We start from the raw sequence: 23,155 nt of genomic DNA, 5'->3' as shown, positions 1-23,155 counted from the left end.
CGGCGGGCCCCGTCCTGCGAGCAGTCGCCTTCCCGCCTCTCCAGACTGGCCCCGGGGTCCCATAAGCTGGGCTGCGCCCTGCTCCCGCCCGTGCGGCCTGCGGAGCCTGAGTCCCGACGCCCTGGTCCCTCCGTGTGCGGGCGGCCCGGGCCCTGGGACGCGCCCCCGGCGTCCCGCGTCTACCCGCCCGGCCTGGTGCCCATAGGGTGCGGACAGCGTAGTCCCCAGGCCGTGGGGCGGCGGTGAGGCCCTCGGCCCGGGCCGCTGTCGGTGCCCTCAGGGCAAGGACCCGGCCGGCTCTGCGCAGCCGACCTCCCAGTCCCCGCGTACGTCTGTGCCTGGGAGCGCCGCCCGGTGTTCCCCACAGGCTTCCAGCCGCGCCCCCGAGCGCCAGGAGGGGAGGCAGGGGCGCCTCGGGGCCGCTCCCGAAGCTGGAGCTCCGGGCTACGGGGTGCAGGTCCCCGGCCAACCCGCCCCTCGACCTGGCCTGCCCGCCGCACGGGCTCTGGCGGCGACCCTGCGCGCGCCCCGAGCGCCCCCTGCTGTCCGCAGCCCTCTGCGCGACCTGAGGCCCCAACGCCCGCCCGCCCCTCCCAGCTCCTGCGGAGCAGCCCTGGGGAGAGGGCTCTCAGGAAGAGGACCCGGGGGAGGCCACGCCGCTGGAGGGCCCCGGTCTTGCTGCTGACTTTAGCACCCTGCAACCTACCCAGGGTCCCGGCAGGAAGAGTCTGGTCGGGAGGTCCCTTGGAGGGACCGGCTCAGACGCCCAGGCGCAGGCCGGGGCGCTTTTGTTCCTGGGACCCGAGGTGACCTGGTAGGAGGCTTGCAGCCACCGGCTACATTCCTTCCTAGCGGCCCCTTTAATTGATGTGCATGTTACAGAAAAAGCAGGGCCGCCTCCTCAAGTGAATTACATTCTGGGAGATGCCAAGGAATGTATTTACTGGCAGCCAGGTTTGCCAATAAAAGTTGCAAATGAAGACCGCTGGTTTCCAGGAAAAAGTACTTGTTTTTCAACCGCTCCTTAAGTCTTAATTACGGAAAACCGAACCTCCAAAGAACCGGTTTGGAGAACAAGGCGAGAGAGGCCGGGGCAGCGGCCGTGGCGCGTTCCCGCACCCGCACGCGCATCTCCGCCCGGAGACCCGCACGGCCACGCACGACGCACAGACGTGTGCGCGCGCGCGCGCGCGGCGGCCTCCGCCGCGGAGCCTCAGCATTTACATGCGAGTCAGACAGACGCGGCGAGACGCTGGCACGGGGCAGGTATGCGTTTGGATTAGTACTATTTAGTTTGGAAACGAAGATATAAGAAAAGATACACTATGGCGAACAGAGAGGCAAATTTCCACAGAATAGTAAGTAGAAATAAAGGTACGAAAGGAAGAAGTAGGAAGACGTTTACTAGCTGCGTAGTATTCACCGTGACTACGCTTGTATTTTTTTAAGGCCAACAGTTGACTCGCGTTAAACAGCAAATTATAGGCAACAGACAAACTCAGAGCTTGCTCTTCCCGACGTCCCCTTGGCTTGGGATCACAAAGACCCCAGCTGGAAAGAGAAAGTCACTCTGGAAGCTGGCCTCCTCCTTCTGCAGAGGGCAGCCTTTGGGGCAGCGGGTGAATGCTGGGGAGGGGGTGCGAACTTGCTTGCTAGGACAGCTCTCCAGCCTTAACTGCAGACCCTCAGAAAGCACCGATGAGTTCGCCTTCCTGCCGGGTGCCGAGAGGGGCCTTTTCATTTAACCCTGATCTGCATCTTGTGCAGGAGGAAGAAGATGTGAGAATGAGCGACCTGCAGACACCACACAGCTCCCTCGGGACTTCACTCCCCTTGGTCTCCGCAGCTCTAAGATGCCATTTATGACAAGGGACATCGCTCATGTGCCACCAAATGAAGAAAAAGTTGAACTCCTAAACATTGTTGGTGGGAAGTCTCGTCTTGATTTCAGATGTTAAAATTACATTTCAGATCGATGATGGGTGGATTAATTCAGTGAATCCACAGATATTTGGAGGTTTCCCTGGGCAGCATTATCCCAGCAGCCGGAGGCATCACCCTATGCTGGGCATCTTTGGGAAGGTAAATGCTGATAATGTGATGACACAGGGCAATGTTCATCCACCTTAGTGCTTGCACCCACTGTCCCTGTACGTAACTTGTGTTGGGCTGCAGACGCTCCGGTCCAGGCCCTGCGGCTGCATTTGCTCCTGTCCCCAGTGCTGTCTTGGCTCCTTTCCTGGGTTTCCCTTCCTTTCTCAAGGAAGATCCTCCTGGGAATAGGTGCAGGAGGGCAAGGCGATCTTTCCTGCCCCCCCTTCGCAGAGCACCATGCCGCTGGGAGCACCAGGACCCTGCTCTGTGCCCTCCCAAGACTGAGAGAGGAGGCAGGGGAGGGACACAGCAGCCAGGCTGGTCTCCAGGACCCCATGAGGCAAATGCCCGACTGTCCGGTCACAGAGAGGGAAACCGAGGCTCAGAGTACCTGCCTCTGAAGTGGCTGAGCCCAGGCTCCCACTCAGAGTGTGCAGAGGCCTGTCCAGTGGCCCCAGCACGTCTCCCAGCTCCTCAGCCCCAGTCCCACCGAGGCCCTGGTGTCCAAGGCAGCGGGGGCCTAAGGCTGAATCAGGTGGGGGTGGGACCAGGAAGGTGAGAGGCAGGTGGGAGAGAGGATGAGTGAGGAGGGCTGGGCCTCTTCTCTTTCCAGAAAACAGTTCCTCCTCTGCCCAACTCGGACTTGATCTGGGCCTGGAGGATTGACCCCGAAGCCAGTAGTGAGGCCGGAAAGCCGTGGCACAGAGCCAGGGAGCCCCTGCAGCATCAGCCAGGCCTGCGGGGCGGGGGCTCGGCCTCTCGGGAGCCTCTCCAGAGCAGGGGCTCTGCTCCCCCAGGGAGCGAGCAGCAAAGTCTGCCGGCCCCTGTGGTGCCCAGGGCCCTGCCCCAAGACTGCCTGCGTCCTCCCAGGAAGAGCCAGGAGTGCCTGGCCCTGGTGAGTGGGCTCATCCACGGTGGCCGCAAAAGGCGGTGGGCGCCTTGGGCCAGACTCCCCGGGGACCCTGGCCCCCGCCGGCCGGCCCTGGCGACAGTCTGGGACTGTCCTGCTTCTCTTCAAGACCGGCCGGCGTGGGCGTCTGGCCTCCCTCTGTCTGTCCCCTTTGCACGCGGAGGAAGCTTCTTTTAAAGGCTGGCGCTGTGTCCGCAGGCACACACGTAATCCCGCACCAGGGCCTGTGTTTAGTCTGTCTCGCTGACGTCCTTCCTGAACAGATGGGAAGAGGAAACGCTTCCCTCGGCCATTTTTGCCTTCCCTGTACCCTGGCCCATCCATCATTTTCTCACCTACCATCGCCGGGCGGCCAAGTCTGTCCCGCGGCGGCCGGCGTCCCAGCAGAGGCCTCTCCTCGCGCTCCTTCTAACACAAAGGTTTACATTACTGGATATCCCTGCGAGGAAACAGGCTCCAGATTAGATAAGGTTAAATTACACTTTTATAAGGTGCCAGTATCGTCTTAGAAGACGTTCTCTTTTTATGTGAGTGAGCGCTGGTAATAAGTTTGTTTTTGTACTTATCTCTCCTCTGAAGCAGACGACGTCTACACACACCGTGACTTACTAGGGAGAGGACCGCTCACTGCCCAGTGGGGGACGGTTAGCTGCTTGCTGAGGAAGAGCCAGCGGCTCCAAGTGGCTGTGTCCTGGGAGCTGGCCCGGCCGCCAGGCGGAACCGCCGGGCTTCGCGTGGACGTGGCAGAGCGCCGGTGCCCGCCCAGGGGACGGCCCGCGGCAGTCCTCACTGGCCGCTGTGTGAGTCCTCGCCCTCAGAGATGATCTGGTGGGTGTATTTGCTTTAGTAAGGAGCCCGTCCAGAGGCAGGCAGACTTGTCACTAGGAAAATGTTTTGGCAGGAGTCGGGCATAAGAGGAAAACAAGCAGGCTCCTCCCTCCTCCTGTCGCGGGGAGCACGGGCACGCGGTTGTCGGGTGTCAGTTGCGGTGTCCAGGTTAGCTTTCCCGTGACCAGCACCGTAAGCAGTGTGGCCTGTTGTCTCCGGCGTGGCTCTGCCTTCCTCAGGCCGTGATGCTCTGTCCATTTCAGCTTGTCTTTGGATAATTGGAGAGAGAGGGCCAGTGCACTGCAGCCAGTTTTAAATGAATTTTGAAAAATCTGTGTTGCATATTTCTCCTGAGTTTGGCCGAGTTTGAGTGTTCCTCAACCGTGCACCAAATGAAGTGAGACGAGCAAGGCCTTCCTGCCCCCCTCCTCCTCCCTGGTTTGCGCATCGGCTCCTCTGGCGGCTTCCCCACCACGTTGCCAACTTCACAGAGAGTCGGTTATCGGGTGGTGTTGACAGTCTGTTGTGAGGCTCATAAAGGGACAGTCGTACTTTCTTTTCCAAGGTGCCAGACATTTCCCAAGTAGACGTTTCAGAGCCTGGAAGGCGTGCGCTAGCAGATCTGAGTAACATGGAACACAGGGCAAGCGCTAGATTCAAAGTTCTCGGTCCTGTCCCTTCAAAAGCAAATTTCTCTGATCCGCCTGGGCCTGCTCTTCCAACAGCGTGACTTTCTGTGCCGTCCACCGACAGCGAGCGCCGCAGTTGGGCCAGAGGAGGCAGCGAGGAGTGCTCGCTGTGTTCTTCCTCTTGGGAAAGGTTTGAGTTTTGAACAGGCTGCTTGAATATCTGCCTGGATAGATTCCATTCGTCTTCTCCCACTGTGCCCGCTTCTGGCTGTTCAATACTATATTTAAAACCCGAGGTCAGCCGGGTGTGGGGCACGGCAGGAGAGAGCGGAGGTGAGGGGGGCCGTCAGCCGGGGGACCACGCTGTGAGGGAAAGGCTCATGGGCCTTTCCTTGATGCCACTTCCTGTGAGAAAGCGGAGTGAGTGCATCTCTGAGTTCTCTGCCAACCGCGTTTGAAAGGGCTCCTTACCTCCCCCCCCTCCCCGGGGCGGAGGTGGGGTGGGTGTGCAGACATTCCACTGGTGCTGCGGGGAGGCCCTCTTGTCACCTGGCTGGTGATTCCGCCTGAGCCCCCCTGGGGGCCAGCTGTTGAGGCCAGGGCGGCCCTCCGTGAGCTGGCTGGGTGTCTCTTTCTCTTTTGCAGCAGGGGGTAGGGTATTTTTATTCAAGTATGCCTCCTCTTTTCTTTTTGTTTTTTTTGAAGATGCATGAACTAACACTTCAGTGCGAATTTCTTCTGCAGCATCCATTTTCCTCCAGTGGAGACGCTGTTCCCCTGCTGGGGGGCCAGTGGGACAGGAAGGCCCCAGTGGGGAGAAGGCTGAGACTGCTCCCCCTCACCTCTCCTATGGCATGTCCACTCGGGGGGTGGCAAGACCAGTACCCTGGCGTTGGACACCCTGGAATCGAGTGTCTCAGGAGCCAGAAACCAGCCTCTTGTCAGGAGCAGTGGATCCGAGGAGAGGGAGGCTCTTGGCCCAGCCACCTGGGAACTCAGGCTCAGAGTGACCATTCACGCCTGACAGAAGGTGCTGTCTGTCCCACGGTTTGGGACCTTCTGGCAGCCGTCCTGCTGTGCGCCATCTGTAGGAGGCTGGGGGTCACCTAGGGCAGGAGCTGGGGAGGTCACCCCGTGCCCTGAGTCTGCTGGGCCCTCGCCCTCTCTCCCCGTGGAGTGTGGCATCTCCAGGAGCGTCTCCCAGCTCGCTGTGGAGTGAGATGCCCGCCTGCTCCAGCTCCTGCCCGCATTCAGTGTCCACCAGGAAAGGCCATTTTTCTTTCTGATGCGGATCCAAAATAAGAGTGACAGAACGCAGTCTGTGGAGAGATATCCCTCCGCCAGTCATGTCCATGGAACGGAACAGCCAGGCCTGCAAGCAGAGTCCCACAAAGTGCGCCTCCCCTCTTCCAGCGGAGGGGACCCTGCTGCCAGGCCTACCCCAGCGCGGGCTGCAGGCTGCGAGCAGCTCCACGCAGGCGGGACAGCCAGCACCAGCTTACTTTGTTTTTGAATGACAGCATAATATCCGTCTCTTTTAACTTAAAAGGGGGATTTTTATAAAACGGTCTCAGTGGAGGACCTTTGGGATGCCTTTGAAAAAATAAACTGTAAATACAGGAAATGAAAGACCGGTGATTATAAATAGTAAACGAGGAGCTCATTGGGTCTGTGAACGTCCACTGAAGGTCTCTGCCCCAACAGCACAGCTGACCAAGTTGTGCGTTCAAGTCTGATTTTGCCGAGAAAGGAAGCTGCAGGTGAAGATCTGCCGGCAGCATCCGGAGGGCGTCACGCGGGGCCGCACGTCACTGAGCGTTAGAGGGAAGCGTGTGAAACAGACAGGGCAGTGACGTCTAGGGGGACAGTCCTCTGTGTGCCGCAGGAGATACTTGAGTGTGAAGACACGCCAGTGTCACAGTCTGCTGCAGCGTAAGCTGGGTGCTAAACCCAAGTGAGGGTGTTCACAATGCAGACTTTGAAGCAAGACCTTTGGAAGCAAACTGGACGTCCATGAATGAGGACATCCACTTCACAGGATCACAAAGAAATCGTGGTTATGAGGACCATGCAGATGTGACATGGTGACCCCCGATAGTGCCTCTGGACAAAGCATGTCCAGGAAAGTGTGAGATGGAAACAGTGGTTGGGGTGGTATGAAGACGCTTTGTAGCCTCTGGACGTTTCTGTGACGTGTGCTCAGCTAGGTTTTTACGTTACCACGTGGGAAAGTGGAATGTGGAAAAGCATCGCGTGCAACCCGAGATACACGGGATCACACAGGGTCACATCAAGACAAGCTTCTCTGAAAGCCCTCCTGCTGGGACTGGGCCTGCAGATTCCCGGGGACCAGTCCTGGGCGGGGGCGGGCCTCCCGGGAGGTGTGGGAAGAGGGGAAGTGGGTGTCGGTGGGGGAAGGAGAGGTGTAAATGGCCTGAAGTAATTTGGTGAGAGGAAGAGATAAAGAAGGGCCCCAAAGCCCTGGGAAGGCGGAGGGGCCTCGGCTGCTCCCAGCACGGGCATCGAGTTTCAGTAAAGCCCTTTATCTCCCTCTGCTCCGATGTTATCTCGCCTTTAAAATGGTAAATCGTTTATATAACGTTCCTGATTCACAAAATGAAGGGGCTGAGTCACCACGAAGGCAAGTGGGGGAGAAGCTTGGAGTATTGATTTCCCTCTGGTTCTGCATGAATCTTATCTCTGGGCTTGTGGCGGGGCGTGGGGAGGGGGCTGGGTGTGAGCAGGGAGAGGGCTGGGGGAGGGCCCGCGGCCTGTGGGCTGTTCTTCTGGTTCTTCTGGGCTGCTGGTGGTGTGTGTGTGTGTGTGTGTGTGCGTGCGTGTGTGTGTGTGTACCTGCCTGGTGGTGTGTGTGTGTGTGTGTGTGTGCGTGTGTGTGTACCTGCCTGGTGGTGTGTGTGTGTGTGTGTGTGCGTGTGTGTGTACCTGCCTGGTGGTGTGTGTGTGTGTGCGTGTGTGTGTACCTGCCTGGTGGGGTGTGTGTGTGTGTGTGTGTGTGTGTGTGTGTGTGTGTGTGTGTCCCTGCTTGGGAGGCTCCGAGGCAAATGGCTGGGCTTCCGGAGAGAGGAGGGCCCAGGAGGACTCCTGGCTCCCAGCAGGCGGGCTGTTGAGCTCCCGGAGCCGTTTCCAGGGGATGTAAGCTCAGAAGAGAGTTCCTGAGAACAGGGGAGGACGAGGATCCGGAAGTGTGCCCGCCACAGCCAGGCCGGGTGCTGCCCTGCAGCTTGCGGGTGAGGTCATTAGGCAGCCCGGGGTCAACTTGTAGATACACTCAGTGCTTTATCTACCGGTAAAAATTAAGGGTAGGGTCTGTATTTTGTACTTCTTTGTTGCAAGTTGAGTTGTTCCCCGTTTTCATTTATCGATGCCAAGTGGTCCCTTGCGTCTCAATAACTTTCAAAGCCAGGAGCTCACGGTTTTAACTCCTTCCTGGCTGGAGGGGAGCGCGGCCGCGGCGCGGGTGGAGCTCTGGCGCCATCGTGCGGTGCGAGAGGAGAGTGCAGTTTCCGCCGGCCGGTTGGCCAGTCGGGGTTTAAGGCTAAAAATTTGCGGGTCAAGGGCCTTCCTACCGGATTCGGAGGGGCAGTAGGCAGGGCGTCTCTGCCCCTGGGCTCCTGCACTGGCTCCAGCTTGTTAGGGAGAAGGAGCAGCTGAATTTCAGGCCACCGTGGGGTCTGTTTTGGTGGGTCTGTGTCTAGAGGGTGGACAAGACCTGGAATCAGTGACCTGGGAGCCCAGGTTTCCACTTTGGCCCCCCCAATCCAAAAGCACCCACCAGAGGCGGCCACGGCCGGGAGGGTTCAGAGCGCGTGCTGGGTCACACAGCTCTGTCTCCTGCAGCTCTGCTCACAATTTCCTAACCTGGTTTTGAAAACACTGCAGCCCCTCCTTAAAGAAGCCCCCCAAACCAAGCTGTCCCTGTGTTGTGTGGGGGGAGGGGTGCCGGGCGGGGAGAGCAGGCGCCCTGCCAGCAGCCAAGGCAGCTGGCGCTGGAGACGGGCTGTGTGGAGGGGAGGTGCCTCTCCATGCGCAGGCCCCTGCTGCCGAGTCTTCTGGAGCCCAGGCCCTGGACACCTGACTCTCCGAGAGCATCTGAAGGGTGCTGGTGTGGTGCTGTTTTTCTGAGTTCAGGGCAGGGCTGGGGTGCAGGGCCCCTTGGAGGAAGCAGGCGCACCAGTGGATGAGCCAGTGGGGCCCTTCCCCCTGGCCCGGCACCGCTCCAGCCTGGGAAGGAGCTGATGGGCACTCACTGGGGGTCCCCCCAGCCCAGCGACTGGCATCTTCTTGCCATCCGGGCAGCTGTGGGATTGGATGTGTCTCCTAAAGTCCCAGCCCTCGGAAGAATCTCACCTGTGGTTCACATGAGGAACCACGGATGGCCAGATTAGTGAATTTAAATAATGAAGTTAACGTAATTATCAACATTGGATGAGAATCCTTGGTGTTAATATATTGGTATGAGTAATGAGTTTGAATGACGCAGGGTGTTAGTAACCGTCTGGAACGATTCCTGCGACTGTGAGCTCACCCGCGCCTCTGGGACGTGAATTCTGGACGCCGGTCCACGCGGCGGCACCCTCAGTGACGCTTCTCTAGCATCAGCTCATTGTCCTGCTGGGCTGGTCCTTCCTTCTCTCCTCGCTCTGCCCAGAGGAAGAGCTCTGCCAGGGGGCTGTCTGTCCGGAGGGGCGCCGGTGAGCAGGTGCCCGCGGGGGCAGCGGGGGTGGTGGTGGAGAGAAGGGTGGGGCGTCTTCTATGAGAAGGCGGGACTCCCATCATGGGTGCTCAGGGCACTTGTTTTGAATTGTCACTTCTCAGCCCCAGAGCTTGCCTCAGTACTGGAGGCGGGGAGGATGCGGCGCCCTGGCCAGGAAAGCCGTGTAGGTTAGGACCACTCAGGATGCGTCCGGCCGGGTCGTGGGCCCTCGCAGACCAGCTGACCCCCTGCCCCCTCCCCTCATGGCCCCGATGCCCCGGCTGATTCCCAGGTTGGTGGGGGGCGCCCGAGGGGAGTCTGTGGGGAGGAGGCCGTGGGGCGAGGCTGCGCGGCGGCAGGTGGAGACCCTCCTGGGTGTTGTGAGCGGGGTGAACCGGTTCTGGCACGTCTGCTGCCCGGGGGAGGCGGCCCCCTCCTGGTAGACTCTCCCGCCCAGGCGTGGCCTGAGTGGAGCTGTGTGAAGGGTCTTTCTGAGCCGGGGAAGGTGTGTGATTTGTTCTGGAAGAACACAGAGCTCATTGTTTTCCCTCCGCCGCGGCGTCCCCTCCACTCGGTCCGCCACTGAGACGCCCGCTGCCAGCTCCCACTTCCCGGCCTCAGGTGGCGCTCCTGACAACCAGAGAGGAAAGAGTGCCTTCTCTCTTTCCCGGGATTTTCAAAAAGGGCTTTTGGTGAGGACTAGCCCTCGACAAGGTTCCCTGGCCTGTTGAAGCGGACAGAACTCATGATACAACCTGCAGGCGTACTTCTCACGTTCAAAGCGCCTTAAATGCAGGCCCCTGGCCGGGCGGGGCCGTCCTGTTGTGCTGACAGGCTTGTGACTTGCTGCGGATGTGCGGGGCCAGCCCGGCCGGCGTCTTCCCGGCAAGAGTGCCGAGCACACTCTCCTCGTGGACTCGCTGGGTGTTCAGGAGCCAGCTAAGCGCTGCGAGGGAGCCAGCGGCTGGTTAGCCGGCGCTGGCCAGCAGTTTCTTTCTTGGCCAGCCGTGTTTTGTGCCTTCATCTGGCATTTTGCTTTTTTTTTAAGATAGCAAAACAAAAACATCTAAAAGATGCGATCACACACGCACACCTGGGCTTTCCTGTGGAAGCCACGCACACGCTGTGGCCCTCAGCTGCCGCGTGGGTTCCAGGCTCAGTAAAGCGAAGGCCAGTCAGGTCGCGCTGCTGCCCCCACTACCACGCCTGCTACCCCTCAGGAACCTGCCTCTGTCAAAACCCCACCGGAAGAAAGGAGACCCTCCGGTGCCCCCGTACCTGCTTCCTCCCCAGAGGAAAGTCTTCATTTTCTTTGTTCCGTTCCCCCTTGGCCCCTCGACAAGTGGCTGGTGAGTGTGGCAGGCGGGGGTCACCTGCCTGGGGCAGGGCTCAGAGGCTGGCTCCCAGGACAGAGATGACGGGGTCTGGCGTCCTTTGATTTGGTGATGAGACCGGGCGGGTTGCTGCCGGTGCAGGTCCCTCAGATGTATTCCTGGGGTGAGGGCAGCCTCGTCAAGTTTCCAGAAAACTCACCGAGTCGTCCTGTGGCTGAAGACGCCACGGAGACGGGTTCTGGGCACGTTTTCCTCCAGCTCGCTGTGCGTGTGACAAACCAGGCAGGACCCGCGAAGCGCTCCGTTCCCCCCAGCCACGTGACCGTGCTCTCCAAATCACCCAAGGGCCTTTTCATCAGTTCAAAGGAAAAATGTGCTATTTCAGACTCCGAACGCATCTCTTTATAGCCGTAGAGTTATCACGTCAAGGACGAAGCATGCTGCACCCGGGGGCGGGGGCGGGCCACAGAGGGTTCTGTTGGGTAGGCGCTATCCACTGTGTGTGCTTTAAAATCAGACTTATTTGGCTGTAAACTGCTATTCGTGGGTGAGCCTAGAAGGGTTTACTTTTTTTTAAAAGGTTAAGCACAATTAATCTTGCTGAGGCGCGTGTGTTCGTCTGGGCGGCACAGGGAATGTTCTAGAAAGAAGCAGGAGGTTAGACTTGAACTCGTCTTCCTTAAGAACCAAATGTGGGCCGCTGCGGACCACACGCTCCCCCGTGCCAGCACGCACTCTGTGAAGTCAGTGGGGGCCGCACAGGCTGGGGACACACTCACACAAGACCCCCAACAAGCAGCGATCTCTTAGCTTCCTCTTCAGCGAGAAGGGAGAGGTCGTGCTGTCTGGGAGACAGCGGGCCGACGCCATCAGGTCTTGTAAGGCTCTTTGAAATCACCGTGGTGCCCGATCATCGTGACGTTTTAAACGCAGGTCTCAACCTGACGGGAGCCCAGATTGGAGCAACCATTTGGAGCAGCAGACTCGAGGCAGGAATGAAGGTCTAGCTTCTAGGCATCAGCTGGAACCCAGAGCAGACCTGTGAAGCTGCGAGAGCCACACGTGGCGCTGAATCACCTGGACGGCACGACGCCGTGTCCTCGGTCGGCAGGGGCCGGGGCCACCTGGCTGCTGACGTGGGGCCTTCATCCAGGGCCCGCTGTGTGGCCGGAGGTGGACTCTTGGCAGCTTGGTCACCTTCAGAAGTCATCCTGCGCAGCCTGAAGACCCATTCTTGAAGGAACCTGTGTTTGGTGCTCCCCAGACAGAGCACAGCCCACTCTCACTCCTCGCAGGGTCGAGTTCTGGAACGTTGCCGTGGACTCTGAATTAGAGATGCTGACTGTCTCTCCTGGGGAAACACCGGGTTGGCTCCCGTGAGCCTCTGTTCACGGCGTTTCACCGCCTGATCAGCACAGGACCTTGTTTCATGTGGGCATCTGTTCAAAGACACCTTATTTAACGTGTGTGGTCAATCCCTTAACACTGAGCTCACGGCCAGAGCACTGTGCCTCTGCCGGAAGCACGTCCATCTAAGACACTTTGAGTACCACGGCCTCCCTGCTCTCGGGAGGACGGGACGGCACCTCAGTCTGCCGGTGGCCACTGCGAACAGCGCAAAAATGTGGGAGTAAGACTGTAGAAAGGCGACTCAGATTCCGTACTGCTCTGTGCATGTCCATGGGTGGCAGTGAAGACGCGGGCAGTGTTGATTTTGGGGTTACATGAAATTTTAGCCAGTAGGAGAAGTCACAGTTTCAGAATCCATGAATAACGGAGATCGACCTTATATTGGGAAAACCACCGTGCACTTTAAGATCTGCCAATGCTGGTTGATGACTGTGGTCTAGTCATTTAATCTTCAGTCTCATCTAACATCAAGCGAAGATAATTCGCCTCATAAAAACCACCTGCGTTTGTACAGCGTTTTGCTTGTAGAGGTACCTGGTTTTGGGACCAGCTCTTTACTCTTCTCTCCCCGCGAGGCAGCAGTGTTGCTGCGGTCTCATCTGTCTCCATCCTGACTCAGCCTCTCGCTCGTGCAGGTGCGAGGCCGCCGTGTACGCGACGCCCGTTCCTGTCCCAGTCGAGTGGGGCTTGCGTTTGCAGTGAAGAGATAGGAGTTCCCCGAGCCCAGCTGGGCCTGGACGGCGGGTGATGTTGCTGGCGTGTATGGGCACAGGGTCTTTGAGGGCAGGTGACTGTAACCATTGAGAATACACGGAGTGGTGGTAAAGCACATACGACGGCGTCTGGCCGGTGGCAGGAAAAGTGGGTTCGTTGCCCATTGTCATTGTCCCAGCGCAGCTTCTGCCTCGTGTTCGCCCGTGTCCTCAGAGCCCCGCTGGGGACAGATGCCCCATCAAGGAGAAAGGACGCTTGGCCAGCAGCCAGTGGTAGGTCTGCACTCACTTCCGTGCGCTTGGTTTTCAGCAGATCTTTTCTTCACCGTCATTGAGGACCTGAGGACACATGCGGCCGCGGTGGTGAATTGAGTCTGTTCATCCCGTTAGCCGCGTGGCCGCATCTCTGTGCTCCGAGAGGATTCAGGCGCCAGCATGTCGTGGTCACGAGTCTGGAGGGTGGCCTCACTTCTCCGTTGCATGTCGTGTCCTGACCGGTGTTCTGAACATGACACACGTGTGCTCTGAACCCAGTGCCAAAACACTCTTCCGTGTGTGTCAGGGTTCCAGGAAGGATGGCCATGGTATTCTGAGGGGGACAGTTCTCCCTAAAGAAGGCAGCTTTAGAGGTTTTGCTGGGAGGTCAGCAGTGTAGGCCATTTCCAGAAAGGCCGCCTTATGGAAGCTCACGGGTGCCTTCATGGGACGTAGCTCTGCAGCCACCAGCCAGGCATGCCAGCCCCGCAGCCGCGCTTGCGGGGTGGGGCTCTCGGGGCGTGGATGGGACCCCTGCGCCGGCACAACAAGAGGCTGGTCGGAGTGACAGGCAGCTGCCTTTCTCAGCAACTTTATTCACTTGCTGGGGACTTTCTGCCAAATTCTTTGGGACTGAAACTTCTTGTCTGGTGCTGGGCCATGTCTGCCCAAAGGTACCTTTTTTGGAGAGTTTCTGCCAGAGCTGTTAGGCCTTCCTTGGGTCGGTGAGAAAAGAAATTCTTCATGTGAATTGTTTGGCTTCAGTTCAGCAGTAACTCAACATTTGACCCAGTGCACACAGGAGATGCTGCCTGTGTGACTGTCTCTCACACCCACGCACTCAACGCGCACACTTAATACACACCCTCGGTCTGGCCGAGGCAAAGCCTGAACCACGGGGACACTAGAGGCCCTCCTGCTTGCTTTTACAGGACAGGAAAGGCAGCAGGCCCATCGGAACTTGGGCACTTTGAAGCACAGACTCAGTTCAAAGTCTGCAGGGAAGACACAGGCTGGGGGGCGGCTGGGAGACCCTTACAGGCCACCTGGGCCTGTGTCCCCACGTGGCCTCCAGGGCGGTCCAGGAACATCCTCCCAACAGTCAGCTGCGTTCTGCACGATGTTCATTTTCCTGCTGAACAGGTGGCTTCTGGGACAGGGTGTTGGGTCTCAGATGGGCCCTCGAACCCTCTGTCTCTTCTCTCACGTGAGGAGACGGATGAGCAGGGTGGTTTGTGTGGCCTCCTGGCATCGGGGTGGCTGCGAAGGGTGGGGACCGCTCCGTGTTGGTCTTTTGGATGAGGCCCGTGAGGCGCGGCGCGCGCCCCCACCTCCCTGAGCGGCAGCCAGCACTCCTGCCCCGTTGATCTCAGCTCCGTATTTGTGTGGGAATTACCTGGAAAGGGGGCTGTAGGCGCTCACCTCCCTGCGTGGTGTCCAGAGACCCCCGGGGAAGCCGGGCTGTGTCTGCACCAGCAGGGCCTGCGGGGGAGCTCGTGGGATAGCTTCTGCCACTGAGGAAAGGATTTTTTCCCCTTAATTATTGGCATTCGTTCTCCACAGAGACCAGACTCGCAGGGAAGCAGTGGGCTCATTATTTGGCACAATTTAAAGCAGGTGACTAAGGTCACAGAGACGGTCGGGAATCAAGGTGTTGGCCAGACATTCGCAGAATTTCCTTCAAAGTAAGTCTCACAGCTGAGAAAGCTTTATCTAAAACTCGGAAGTTCTTAAGGGTTTTTTCTTTTTCTTTTAAATTCATTTTTCTTTTTTGAACAGATGGTACAGGACATGGGTTAGGTAGAGACACGATGTAAAGGTAGACGTCACCCAGGCCACGGGGCCTCCTGGTCGCAAGCCCAGCCCTGGGGTGGCTCCTTGGACGAGTTCCGTGTGTGTCGGGGCGGGTGAGCTTGCTGTGTCCTTCTGGTGTTTCCCTGTAGAGATATAAACAAATAAATAACGTATTGCTATGTTTCTTCTTTTCATAACCCAGACACCTCAGTTTTTCTCTGAACGCCGCGGCCTGCCGACCCCTCCTTGTGCTCAGGGGGCGTCTGTGCCGGGGCCGCCCGCCGTGCTGTGGGGCGGGGACGCCGAGCTACTTAACCAGCCCCGCACAGAGGGAGGCTTTGACTGGAGCAAACAGTGCGTCGGTGGGTCGACGTGGAATCTGCCATCACGTGTGTGCAGCAGTCCCCGCAGGGTAGATTCCCACACGTCAGGTTGCCAGGTCAAAAGTCGGTGTGTCTGTGGTTTGGATGGATGTGGAATCCTCACTGCTGCCGTCCCAGCTCTGCGCCTCCTACAACCTCTGCGCATCAGACTGGGGATTTTGCCAATCTGATAAGCGAGACGTGTTTTCTCAGTGCAGTTTTCATTTAAATTTCTTTTGAAGGAGCTAGAACACTTTTCACGTTTCCTGTTTTTTTCCATAAGCATTTTCCTCCTCTGCCCCCTTTCCCTCTGGTAATTGGACATTTTCTTTTTGATTTATTGAAGTTCTTTATGTATGAGGAAGACTAATCCTTGTCTGTGGTATGAGTTACAAGTGGTTTTTCCCAGTTTGTCTGTTGTCCTTTGACTTTGTTTATTATGTACTTTATTCCAACTTTCAATTATGAAGACATAAATCATCAAAAGAACAGTGCGATGATCACTTGCATACCTGCCCCTGACATTCAGCAATTGATAGCAGTTACCACCTTTCCCTTTGCTGTGTGTGGTGAGCGTGTGCGTGTGCGGGCCTGTGCACAAACACAAGGTGCAGGCGGCACTTGAGCACGCACCTCCTGAACGAAGGGTGTTTCCTTACACGATCACCATATTGTTATCATAGCCAAGAAAATTTGCAATGACTCCCTCATTCTTCTCAGAATTTTCTTGGCTTCCTTACTTTTTTTTCATATAGGCTTTAGAATTAGTTGTCTAGTTCCAGGAAAAAAAACCCTTTTAAAAATTGAGATGGTATCCATATTTAGTTCAGTGAACTCAGAGAAGAAGTCGGTGTCTTCTGATACTGTCATCCTATCAAGAACATGGTATGTCTTTCCACTGAAAAAATTCCCCCTTTGTATTCTTCAAGAGCCCTTTGAAGTTTTATTCTGAAGGCTTACACGTTTCTTGTTGAGTTTTTCCTAGGTGTTTTGGTTTTTAAATTGCTCTTGTAAATGGTGTTGCCTTTCCCACCTTTTAAAGGAGAGTTGTTTGATATGTGAAGCTGTTGATTTCTATGTGCTAATTTTCTATCTCACTATGGAGACTGTGCATTTGTGTACCTATGTCACTGTACAAGGCAGCCAGCCGAGGGGGTGTGCGGTGGGACTTCAGCTTGCCCCCCCCTCCCCCGGTCAGGCAGCATGCTTGGGGGCTGCGACCACCAGAAAGAGGTGCGTTTTCTAAGCATCGGCCTGAACGGGGCACACTTTCCTAAGTTGATCAAAGACATGGTGGGGTCTCGTGGCCACCTCTCTTCTACCATCCTCAAGTATCGTGGTGTTGGCAGCTTTGGTTGATTCTCCTATGGTTTCCTGGTCGCAGTGAGGCCACACTTGAACAGATGCAGTTTCGCCTCCCTCTTCGTTTTTATGCCTCATTTCCTCGTCATATCTAATTGCTTTGGCTAGCGTCACCAGTACTGTGTTAATGGCTGTGATGATGGTGGACACTGTTGTTCTTTTACTGATGTTAGCAAGAATACCCTGGTGTTTCCCCAGGTTCACTTTTCAAAAAACTATCTTAACAATTTTTAAAATTTTGGTAAACTACCCATAAAATAAAGTTTACCATTTTAACCATTTTTAGTATGCAGTTCAGTAACGTTAAGCACATTCACATTGATGTACAACCATCACCACCGTCTATCTCCAGAACATTTTCATCTTGCAAAACTGGAAGTCTGTACCCATTGCCTGCTTACCTCGTTTCCTTTCCCCAGCCCCTGGCCCCCACTGTCTGTGAATCTGACTCCTGCAGGGACCTCGTGCAAGTGGAATCACACAGTATCTGCCCTTTTGTGACTGGCTTGCTTCATTGAGCGTAATGTCTTCAGGGTTCATCCGTGTTGTAGCCAGTGTCAGAATTTCCTTCCTTTTTAAGGCTGAGTCGTATTCTGTTGTGTGGACATACCACCTCTGTTTATCCATCCATTGCCGAAGGACCCCAGTTTCGCTCTGAACGTCCACACAGACGTCCTCAGGGAAGCGTAGCTCCAACTCACTGTGGTCTGCGCAGCCCAGTGCCTGGCACCCGGCAGGCACAAAACAGATGTTTGTTGAGTACACAGATGATAAATCAATAACCGGCTACCAGCGCAGTTATGAAATGGGAGTTTATAAAGTTACATCTTCCATGTGTATGCTGCTTTTTGGAGTTTAAAGCATTTCAGAAATGTATGAATTTTAGCCACACAACAGCCCTTCGAGGTTATTACCCCCATTTTACCATTAGCTCTTGTGCAGTTAACAAAGGGAGGCCGAGGACACTTATGTGACGGGATTAAGGGCTCAGTAAGTGACAGAGGTGGGACTAAACTGATTTGTCTCCATGTTCGATGATCTCCCCCCCCCCACCTTTTACTGTGAAGTAGACGTGCATCAGAAGGTGCTTCCTGTGTTTGTCCAGCTCGGGGACCCCCCCGGTGAAGAAGTGGGGCGCCCCACATCCCACCTGGAGAGGGTACCGTGGGCTGCCCCAGGCACACCTCCTCCCACTGCCCCGAGATGCCTGCTCGTCTCCTCGCTTCACCCCGAGACGTCGGGTTTGTGTGGCTTCGGCCTGCGTGGAGTTTGTGGAGGCGGGAGCGGCGCTTTCTGTCTCCTCTGCTCTCGCTGCCCCGCCCGCCCCGGGGGATGCCCGTGGGGCGGAGGCTGCTTCTCGCGCCACGGAGGTCGCTTTGCGTCTGCAGGGCTCCTGTGCACCCACGTTCACTCGTGTCGTCACTGCCGGACGTCTGCGTCGTTTCCAGCATGGGGACGTTGGAACGGCCTTCCGCGCCCTTCCCGGGTGCGAGGCCTGATGTGCACGCGTGTGTCTGTGAAGCACACCGCTCGGGGGGAGGTGTCGCGCCGCGGGCGCCTGTGGCCCCCACAGCTGGAAGAGCGGCTACGGCCCACAGCCCACATCCTGCCCGAGGGGCGGCTCTGCCCTCCTCGGCGCACGTGCGCCCCTTGCGCCTGGCTCCCGGCCCTCTGTCCTCTCAGGACGGTCCCTCTTCTGCTTTGGGGCCAAGCACCCTCCTGCTCTCCATCAGCTGAAACGCTGCGTCCCGGGAGGCGGTGGTGGCTTTGGCCACTGACCTTGGTAGCCAGTGTCCCCGGAGGTGGGAGTCAGTGAGAGGACCAGGGCTGGACGCCCCTCACTCTGGGCCACAGCCTGCTCGGGGGGCAAGTCCTGTGTTCCTTTTGTGAAGTATTCTCTATGTCAGACGCGGCCCCGCCCCCGCCCCTCTCGGCTGCCTCGTGGGGTTACTTGGCCCCTGGTTGAGGGGTCACTTGGGAGCTTCTGCCATGGTCTGCAGCCGAGGGCCTCTGGGCCCCGGGCCCCGTGGACCATCTGAGCTTCGCCGCCTCTGCTGTCCTGGGCTCCCCTGGGCAGAGGCCTCAAGTCCCGGGTCCTTCATCTCCTGCCCCGACTCACGGCACTCAGGCCTTCACCCACCCTGGCCCGAGTCTCCCTGGCCAGCTGTCCAGCTCCGCCCAGCTGCTCCTGGACCACAGGCTGAGCGGGAGGCCCCAGGGTGGACGCTCACCACAGCTCCGCAGCCTGCAGGACGGGGGCTCAGCCAGTGGAAGGAGGCCCAGGACTCTACGGCTTGCGGGGAGCTCAGGACAGACGGAAGGGAGCAACGACGCCGGACCCCAAGTCAGTGCTGGCCCTTCCCTCCTGCCGTCCGCGCTCCACACCTGGGCCCAGCGGGCATTCTGTCCTGTGTCCTCATCTCACAGACCAGCCCTGATGGCAGGTGCGGCTGCGGCCCTGACCAGCTCGAACTGCAGGCTGTTGTCACGTGGCGAGGGCTTCTTCCTGAGGCAGAGGAGTGGATGCAGGTCCGGAAGGTTCCGGGAGGACCTTAGCTTCCCAGGGTGTGCGGGTCCTGTGACGGCGAAGTGTGGGGACGTCCTCCCAGCCATGTGGGGCCACAGGCTTCCTCCTTCCCAGGGGCTGCGTCTTCTCTACGCTGGTTTCGTCACTTACTCTCAGTCAACACAGTATTATTAAAAAAAAGAAAGAAAGAAAGAAAGAAAGGCTCAGGCAAGCTTTCCCAGCCGAAGCATGAGTAATTCATCTCTCAGCTGCCCCAAGGAAGCGCTGTGTTAACGTACATAAAAGCCGCGTGTTCTCAGCTGATTTCAAAGACAGAACATGGCAAGTGATTCTCCCATATCTTCTTTTCTCTGGGTTTTTTTTTTTTTTTCAGTTTAAATTTAGAGCAAGAGGTGGTGGGAGGTCGGAGGGGAGACACCCGCAGGGCACCTTCGCACCCACCCCGGGCACCCGTGCCTGGCTCGGCACCTCGCTGGACCATGTCTGCGGTGGCCAGGCTCGCCCCGGCCCTCAGGCCCACAGCCTTGGCCCTGGGAGCTGAAGGTTACCTGGGTTCTGGGGAGAATGGAAAGCTGCTTCCCCGGGGCCTGGTGGTTATTTTTAGCTCGTCCTGGCCCTGGTGGACCTCTAGCCCTGCAGTAGCTCAGCTTCTCACGCGCGGGACCCTCCGCTGCTCAGCCCTCCGCAGCCTGTAACTCACTCTGTGGTTCTTTCCTGGAAGCCTGCAGTGTCCTGCCGTTCCTGAACCTGGGGCGCCCCACACTGCCTGCGGTCGTCTCACAGGCTGAACGCAGGGCTGGCATCCACAGAAGGAAGCAGCCTCGTTGGGCACTCAGTGTCTGGCGTCTTTGTGTACACGCAGCGCAGCGTAAGGGTGAAAAATCCCTGTGACTGTGTTGTGTCACGTGCTTGTACTTGCAGCGGTGCGCCCGGACCCTTCCCGGAATCTGGCTCCCCCAGGTCTCCGTCCCAGTGTTTCTCTGTCACCAGAGCGGAAATTAACTAACAGTCACGTGGCCTCTCCCCCTTCAGGGGCCTCTAACGCGGTGATGGGGCCCCCTCCCCAGGTGAAGACACGCTGGGCGCGGGGCTCTTTGCAGCTTGGGGGATGGTGCGCGCCAGGCCAGGCCCTCTTTGCTCATCGAGGCAGCCGGACGCAGGCTGCAGCAGCTCTCTGGAGATTAGGAAGGCTGAATTCTGATCTCAAGGCAAAGAGAGATCCCTCGTCCCTCAGGTCACAGCACACAGAGCTGTCTGCTGTCCCCAGCAACTCTCTCTTCCGTCTTTTCTGCCCATTTCTTCCAAGGTATCTTTTTCCCCTGCTTCTTGCAAATTAAAGGTAAGATCATGGAGTCTTAGAGCAGGAAGCCTGCAGGGACTAATTTTGGGGACCAGGCACCTGGGCTCTGAGGGCCTGTGGCTCGACCACAGCCGTGGTGGCGGCCGGTCCACCGGACCAGAGCCCAGGAGGGGTGGGCTCCCGCCACCGCCCGCCCAGACAGCCAGCCAGCCAGCGGTGGGCCCGGGCGTGAGCGAGAGCTCGCCGGGCGCTCCCCCAGGGTCTCATCCGCAGGCTCTGACGAGGGGGTTTGTATGACTTTCCCTGGGCTGGACCACGAGGCTCAGGTTCATCCCACCTCACCGAGCCTCTGTGGAAAGAGCTGTGGTCAGACCCGACGACTTCACCCCGGATTTATGGCCTGTCCGAAGCCCACAGGAGAGATGGAGGGACATGGCTGTCTGGTGACGAGAGCAGGATTTATTTGGTACGAGGCGGTCACCACCGAGGGGCCACTGACAAAGTGTCGGCTGCGGGGCTCCTGGAACAGTGGGGCTTTGGACAGGGGGCGTTACTGTTTTTGGAGAGATGGCGGAACAGCCCACTCAGTTATCTGTTGTGCTTGGACCAGGAATGGGTTCCAGCAAAGAAACGCAGAGAAAAGAGTGGTGGGTTTTCTTCTCGAACGCTACCCCCCCCCCCCGACCTCAGCCTTTCCTCCTGTGGTTCCCTCTCTGAGTTGTTCAAAACCAGGACTTTCCACATAAAATAGTGAAACATAAATGAAAGAAATTTTCTAGCCTGGTTGCTCCGTGTCTGCCTGCCGGCTTCACCTCCAAACGTCGGTGTCACCGTCGAGGGTGGGCCTGTGTCTCCCAGGGTCCGTTCCCGCTTTTGCCTTCAGAGTAGGACAGTCAGAGCAGCAGGCTTGCCCTTGAGACGACAGCGCAGTGACCGGGAGAGACGGGGCCCGTGGCGCCCAGGTAGGGAAGTCTGTGGAAGTCACGGGGTGCCTTGCAGGTTGAGGCCTTGACGTGAACTCACGACTTCAGGGATGTTTACCAGCATTTTCTCAGCCGTTCGACGTCACTGCAGAGTAACTGTGCCGACCCTGATGGTGCCCTCGGGGCTTGTGCCGTGGCGGGAGCCCTCGGCTGCGACTGGCCTTGAACATCGCGTTTCAGATCTTTCTCAAGGCTGTGTTTTCCAGACCCGGACTGTGGCCCTTCAGCAGGATCAGAGCTGAAGGTTAAAAATGAAGTTTTACTTTCCTTTCCCACGGGGCAGAAGTTCAGAGAAGACGGGGCTGGCAGACAGCGCCCTGGCAGCCTCCTTGTGCTCCGACCTCGCCCAGAACTCCTCCGGGCCTGATGAAATGCATGCTTTCCTCATCAAAGTGGCTCTTTTGGATTGTTCCCACCAGAACCAGGCCAGCCTCCGTTCCCAGCTGCGAGTGGGACGGCCTGGGGTGGCACCGCCCTTTCCTGCCCAGGCGGAGACCTGGGCCGGAGGAAAGGTTTCAGAGTCAGGCGTCCGGGGCTGCCGTGTTGGGAGGGAGAGCTTTCGGCGTTCCTGGAATCCCCTTCTTTCTGGAAGCGAGCAGACAGAGACGCAACTGTGAGCCGGGGGGAGCCGGCATTGTGACTGGGCCGGAGCGGGCGGGAGGCTGGGGGGCTGGCCGTCCGGATGGAGCAGCGTTTTTGCCCCGAGTTCCGGGTCCTGTGAGCCCACCTGCCCGGAGGCCTTCCCTCCCTCTCACTAGCTGCGCAGGCCCGACCTAAAAACCAAACCCTAACTCTTAAATGTTTCCCTGGGGCGCGCGGGGCCGTGCCCGCCCTAGCTGTGTGGGGACAGCGCGGTGGGCCGGCGCGGGGCCTGGGGACTCGGGGGCTCTGAGCTTTATGGTCCCAGCCCCCCTCAACCCCGAAGCCCTCCGGGCTGCTAAGGGCCTCGGTTCCCACACCTACAGAGAGGGGCCAGGCAGGGGCCCCCAGGCCCAGGAGGACCCCAGCCCCCTCCCTCGTCAGTGGGTGGCCGTCACAGGACAAGCCCAGGGCCTTAACTCAGCTCCCCTTCCCGCGGGACTGGGGGTTCGTGCAGAGATAAAGTGGTGCTGGAAGCTCGCGTTAATTGAGTTCCTGGCCGGGGACCATGATTAACACTTCGAGGTGCGGGGAGGAGGCCCGGGCTCCGACGTGCAGTCGCCCTCCCTGCGTTTCCAGATGCCTAGAGCCGCGGGGAGGGGATCGCAGGGTCTCCCCGCCGCTGGGAAGCTGGACCTGGTGCAGTGCAGGGCGCGGGGCTCTGGCTGTGCAGGCTGGGCCGGCCGACGCGGTCAGGTCCCTGGGACCTGTGTCCTCTGCCCGGGGCAGGGGGGCGGCCTTTCTACATCCAGCCAGGAAATTTCCCGAACAAAGCATCCAGACCATCTGATGAATGTCTGTCTGACTCTGAGGGAGTTTGGAGCTGAGGCTGCTCTGGAGTCCAGGGCTGCAGCCAGTAGCTGATTGTGGGGGAAGGAGGGGCCTGGGTCACCTGTCAGCGCTGCTGGTCACGGTGCTGGGCCCGCCGTGTGCGTGGGGGCCAGCGGTGCGTCCGCGGGGAGTGGGCGGCTGGGCCGTGGTGGTGCAGGGAGGACATTCAGAGTCACTTCCCTGCTCCAGGCCATCAAATCTGGCCCAAGTGTGATTGGAGAGGGGCCAGGGTCAGGGCTAGGACTTACTGACTTAAAACAAACTTGCTTTACTCCGGTTTGCTCTCAAAGATGGAAGTAAGCCGTGAAGAGAGTGTGAATGAGACAGGGCGGTGGTGGGCGGCAGAGCTCCCAGCCAGGTGCTCCACGTCTTGTACTTCCTGCTCATCAGCCCCAGAAAGGGCAGATACGACCCCGGGAGGCAGCAGTGGCTCCAGGGGGAGGTGTCCCCTACGCTCGGCCTGAGGGGCG

General features: G+C 58.2%; 1 long non-coding RNA gene across 1 annotated transcript in view; it reads left to right on the top strand.

The window, feature by feature from the left end:
- Window positions 1–1,199: 1,199 nt before the first annotated feature.
- The window catches only part of LOC135318571 (uncharacterized), a 115,071-nt gene continuing 93,115 nt past the window's right edge, over window positions 1,200–23,155 (top strand). The window contains exons 1-2 of the long non-coding RNA XR_010376733.1: window positions 1,200–1,266; window positions 1,768–2,082. This is a non-coding gene — a long non-coding RNA (uncharacterized LOC135318571). The remainder of the gene's footprint in view (window positions 1,267–1,767; window positions 2,083–23,155) is intronic.

This window comes from Camelus dromedarius, chromosome 19 (assembly GCF_036321535.1).
Source record: "Camelus dromedarius isolate mCamDro1 chromosome 19, mCamDro1.pat, whole genome shotgun sequence".
Classification (NCBI taxonomy): Eukaryota; Metazoa; Chordata; class Mammalia; order Artiodactyla; family Camelidae; genus Camelus; species Camelus dromedarius.
The sequence above is the reverse complement of the archived record's forward strand: the minus strand, read 5'-3'. Positions and strand labels throughout refer to the sequence as shown.